Source organism: Sturnus vulgaris, chromosome 2 (genome assembly GCF_052056855.1).
Source record: "Sturnus vulgaris isolate bStuVul1 chromosome 2, bStuVul1.hap1, whole genome shotgun sequence".
Classification (NCBI taxonomy): domain Eukaryota; kingdom Metazoa; phylum Chordata; class Aves; order Passeriformes; family Sturnidae; genus Sturnus; species Sturnus vulgaris.
Window position 1 is genome coordinate 92,164,260 of NC_142244.1, and position 6,108 is coordinate 92,170,367.

The following is a 6,108-nucleotide window of genomic DNA, read 5'->3' on the forward strand; positions in this document are numbered from 1 at the left end:
CAGACAGGTTAACATCAAACTCTCATGACTGGCACTGCAGGGCCAAGTAACAAAATGTGAAAAACAGCTGAGCACGGATTAAACTCATCGTCGTTTTTTCTTGATCCTTTTCAGTTCAAACCCAAACTCACCACAAGCCATCTTCACCATGGTTTCAGAACGTTCATATAGTCAGTAATGGCTCCAAAAGTGGCTCAGAAACTTCTCTCCCTCCTTTGCTTTCTCCTTTTCTTCTAGGATCTCTTGTGATATGAGATTTGATTGTCTCCAAGACCTGCAAACAGACCTGTGGCTCACTTGTGCATCAGTTTACTCATGACTGTGACTTCATTTGCTGGGGTGAAGCACTGGCAGCATCCACTCACCACACTTCTCTTTCTGCTTTGGGGTTTACTTGGTTTTCTGTTTCCTGGGTGGGTGAAAATCACTAATGTGTTTTCAAGATCATAATGCTCATGTAGGCATGCTTCTTCTTTCTTTATGATTGGTCACTGACACACTGTAAGTTGTCATGCAAGGTGAATTATAAATGGTAGAAATGCTAGCCTGTAGCTGAGGGTGCTCCTGTGCCAACTGTCCACAGTTCAAAGGTCCTTTGCTGTGAGCTTGGTAAGTGGTGACTCTCCATTCAACAGATTTATTGCTCAGGGACAGATTTCCCCAGAAATCCAATAAGCATTTCAATCAACTTGATCTCATTTGGTTCACAGTATTCAGAGAAAGGTGGGCCTCTGGTTTATCTATTCCCCTTTAACTCACTGTATTTTTTAAAAAAATCAAAATAATGACATGCATTACTTTTGAATAGCTTGCCAAAAAGATATTTAGCATTATGTCTTATATTAAGAACCCATAGTTTGAATTCTAGTTTTATTTTGTTACAGTTATTTTGCTTATTTCTCATGTTGTTCAGTGATGCTGATCAGCAATGCAGGAACAAATAAGGGAAAATAAGCAGCTTCTGCATCAGGGTCTTCACTTTATAATACATTTTCTTTGCACTCATTGCAATGGAGCTTTGATGTCACTGGCTTCTGGAAGCAACTGGGAATATCAGTATTCAGTAATTATAATAATGCACAACTTCCTTACTTTCTTAATTTTAATCAGTATAATTCAAATATAGGAGTTCATCATAGAGCAGTATATCTTCGATCTGATTTGCTCTTATTTACAAAGTAAAACATGAAGATGCAATAGTGTCAGAGAAAGAAAAAATCTAATATGCTCTATTTTCTCTTTCAATCCCTTAATTTCAATTTTTTAATGACAGCTTTCTTACAAGAGGTATTCAAAATCTAATTCAGTTCAGGTTGCCTGAAATTTCTCACAATAAAAGGCTTATTTTTAATTGCATACAACTTTGCCAGGCACCAGACTACAAGCTGAAATTTTTCATGCCAGATGTCTGACTTAGATTGAATATTGATTTTATTTTCTTCAGAACTTCCGGGAAAAAAAAAAAAAAAAGCAAAACAAAACATTAGTTGCTTCTGAGATTTGCATAAAGCAGCAACAGAAATTCACTGGACCTATCTTTTAGACTTATAAATATCTTTTAAATACATAAATCTATACAAATGTGTCATGTATTCCCTTAGTGTGCTCTATAGATAAAATTATCTGTATTTTTGAAGCACTAATTCTTTGCAGCACAGAAACCTGGAGAAAACCACCATTTTATTTTCATTGCAAAGTTTGAATGAAGTGTACTTGTAAGGCCACATGGTTAATGAGAAATATAAAAAGAAATAGTGAAGATTAACTCTTATTGGAAGAGACAGGCATCTCAAAGAAAAATTAGTATGTGATTATGGAGTTAAAGACTCAGAAAATACATGGACAAGAGGATATTAAGATTTCACACAAAGTTTTAACTCTTCTTCTCTTATGTTTTTAAGTACTAAACTTTAGATTTTTACAATTCTTTGTTTTGCTTTGCTTGTTTGTTTTATACTAAAAACTGTCTGGAACTACAGCATAGTATTAAAAAACACATCACATAGCATTTGTCACTGTACAAAAAAAAGTCTGTTTCTTTAACACTTTATCCAGTTTACTATCAAAAGAGTCATATCAATGATCTACACTCTCTGGAATCCTAAAAGCTCAGAACTGCAACTCTATCTTCCCAGTAAGGTGACCAGGGACTGCAAATAACCATCAAATATATCATCCAGAAGTGTTCTCATCCAGGTGGGGTTTTTGTGAGCCATTGAGCGAATGGACAAAAAATGTCTTTGAGAACTCCATAGTTAATCAAGAAACTGCGTAAGGAATCTAAGATGGATACTACCCCAAAAATCACAAGATGGAGAGGCCCTTTTTTTAGAATAATTCTACATAAAACTTTCTGTAAGTGTCAGGAAAACTCTAAATATAGGCCTTAAACTAAGCTGTAGTAAGAGAATTTTTATTAAGGGAACTCAGCTCAAAACACTGGGGTTAGATATTTGTTGTTGTTGTTGTTGTTTGTTTTTAAGAATAACAGTGTTTTTAAGTAACTCTGTAATCCAAAATCATAAAATGCATTATTACACCATTAAAATTTTAAACATAGAAATCTATGAGAAATTAGAATTTTGCCTCAAAAATTTATATAGCCATATAGATATTTATTGTTTAGATATCCTACATCATGACTTAAACCTGTGTATTCTTTAATACTGTGAATTACAGCCCTCCACATAAAGGTTTACTGGCAGTAGACTTCAGTTTCTGTCCCTCACATTTCCTATTATTTAAACTCCTCTAAGACACCAACTAGCAGGAAGCATTAAAAAACAAAACAAAACTGGGTGACTGTTTAGCCTAATTTTCCCTAAAAGAAATCCACTTTTTTATCAGCTCAGTTAGTTGTATCCAGAGTGACTTTTTCCCCAAAAAAGTCTCAGTCATGGATATAGATTTAAAAATTCAAAAATCTGTGCTATTACCAAGAGGGAATCCAAATAACCATGTGTGGACTCAATAAAGCTCTATAATATTGTAACATCTTCGCTTAGAAGACAGGTATTATACAAGAAAGCTAACTTCTGTTGTTTCCATGAAACACTCCTTAATAGGTGTAACAAAAAATGGGATTAAAAGCAGGAGTCGGTGACAACTTTCATAAAATTGTAGAATGGTCTGGGTTGGAATGGACCTTAAGGATCATTTAGTTCTAATCCCCTTGCCATGGGCAGGGACACCTTTCTAGTAAGTGTCCTACAAAATTTGTCCTTTCTTAAATATAAATAAAACTAAGTTTCAGAATTTCTTTTCAAACAGCATATTTTCAAGCTATGTTCTTTTAAAAAAGACAATTATGTTTAGATGCAGTGCAATTGCTTTAGAAGACAAAAAACTACCAATGTATTGCCTCTTTTTCTGGAAGAGATGACCTCAGTTCTGAGTGTTTCAACAGCAGAAGGAATTCTCTTTGGAAATGTGGTCGAGTCTCCTATGGAATCAGTCTTGCAGTTGCATGAAATATCTCTAGCACCAAAGCAAGGGACATAAAATTTGCTGAGAACCGAGCTCTGTGGGGTGGGGTTGAAGGATGCTGCTGGGGTGCAGCTGGCAGAAGGCACACAGGGATGCAGCGTAGCACAGTCCTTTCCCAAAAGAAAGCACTAGAAATCTACCTGGTAGAGTAATAGTACATGAGAAAAGAAGAGATAATAAATTATTAAATCAACTAATATTCACTAAAATAATTATCTCAGTCCCTCTCAGCTACATCCAGGTGAAGGCAATTTCAAAGCCCAAAGCCATATCAACTAATGGAACCAGAGATTAAATGGAAATCTCATGAGAAGATGTGTAATTTAACTTATTTGTAGTTAAGTAACTACAAGAGTAAAGTAGACATGTAAGGCAAAACATGGGCAGAGCTGACTCATTGGGTGAACACTTGCAAATCATTCTAGAGCATCAAAGAGACAAAACTTGTTACAAGAGTAACATAAATTAAAAATCACTTAAAAAAATTAAAAATAATAGGTGTTTAGGATTTGTTTTAATGAATTTCGTTTAAATATAATTTATTTAATTCTTTTCTAGAAATAATTAAAATAAAAAATAGTTTTCCCATTCCAGTTCCACAAAAAAGTATTCAACCCACTAAGGAGAAAAGAAATTTGTTATAGTCTTCATTGAAGATCAGAGATGGGATTTAATTTCAAAAAGGATTTTTTTCCCCATTGGTTAATATGTTTTAAATTTGCCTAAGACAGGTTTGAGCCATGCTTTGCTTTGTCATGACATTTTTCTTAGTATTAAGCTGAACAAAACCAGATTAAAATGTAATTAAAACTTTGTGTGAATTTAGTTTAACATCCGCTTTAGCATCCAAGCATTTTCTATCATATTTTAATTGCTAGAACTTATTTTTTTCTTCCTCATTGTTTCCATATATATATGACATATATATTTTTTTTATATATAGGTATAAATAATGCCTTTAAATACCTATCTGTGTTTCCTCCATGGCAGTATTTCTGTTTAGGCGATGCCTTGATGCTCACCTGTGTCTAAGATATGTCTCAGCTGCCTACTACTGGGAGGAGGTTTTTACTGCACACTCCCAAGGCAAGCATTACACCATTAGAATCATGCAACAACCCATGAGTCTGGCAGACAAAAATAGTAACATTTCTAACCTTTAATTCTTTGGCCACTTTTATTTGGGTTTCTCAGCTGAGGCCAGACCTGAAAGCAGTCTTATGCACACAATCAATTTATGAGTGCACAATCATAATTTATTGCCTGTGAGGCACATAATAAACGGCTGGGGCTAACGTGGTGTGGTGTGCTCAGCAGTTCGTGAGCAGGCAGACAAAGCTGCTCTGCTAGCCAAGCTGGCCACGCAGTTGGCAAATATGCAGGAAAGTGCCAGTCCTTGGGCTGTTCTTTGCAGTGGACAGAGCTTTTATCAATTGCCACCTTTCTCCTCTCTGATTTTACATCTTCCCATATTGCAGTTTTCTTCTTGAATCTAGGATGATTTCAGATTTTCTGCTTCAAGTTAGTTCTTTTGCCAATAGCAGTTCTGTATTCCTGTGGGCTTTTTATTTCTGCTTTTCAATTTGCCAATGGTCCATGTTAACTGCCTCTCAAGAGCTGACAGAGAATGCCACAGTTCAGCATGATCTTCCCTTTGTCAAAACTGGGGCAAGGGCACATGTGGGTCCTCTTTGCACGTGTACCCTTATTCTCAGCACTTAGAAACCTACTGTCCAGCATTGTCTGGAGACAGACAGCAAAAGTGCAAGCACAGGAAAGCTTGTATGACCGTAGTATGTAAGAAAAGTAGAAAGTGTGACTGTAGCTCTGCAGGTGAGGTTTATAAGAGGCACAGCAAAAAAAAAGGAGCTCTCCCAAAGAACTAGCTGTCCCAGATCTGGGAAAAGCCAACGTGTGTTCAACTAGGTTGGGAGGGAGGCGTGGCAAAAGATGGTCCTGACCAGCCTCTCTTGGACATACCTTGGTGCTTGCCCAGTGCTAGGCCCAGGGGTGGCAAGGAAAGGCTGCCAGGGACGGTAAGGGGAGCACAGAGCTCACCTTCCCTCCCCCTACTTCTGCTCTCTTCCCTTTCTCCATAGCTCTTCTCAATATGTCTTTTCAGATCAGCCCTTTCTTTTCTTCCTCTTTCCCCTTGGTTCAATATGATCCTGTTCCTTCCTGCGTCCCCTCACTCCCTTTTGTCTTCTCACCTCAATTTCACTTCCTAACCCTGCTTCCCTGCCATGACACGACAATCAGTCTCCCTTGAGTCATCCTTACTTCCCCCCAACGTCCCCTATCACTCTGACGTCTTTCCCCCTTCCTCCCCCCAGCTCTGACGGACGCGGTCCTCTCACCCCACTGAACCCTCCTCCTTTATAAAGAGATTTTCCTCTTTTTAATCCGCGAGACCCCCGCCGCAGCCTCAGCGCTCGGCGCACCGTCGGCACCGCGGGGCAAGAGCGATCCTCCCTTCGCTCCTTCCCTCCCCCCGCCAGCGGGAAAGCCCCGGGCGGGGACAAAGCCCCGGGCGGGGACGAAGCCCCCGGCGGGGACAAAGCCCCGGGCGGGGACGAAGCCCCCGGCGGCTCGGCCCCGACACCGCCCCGCGGGATGGGCGGC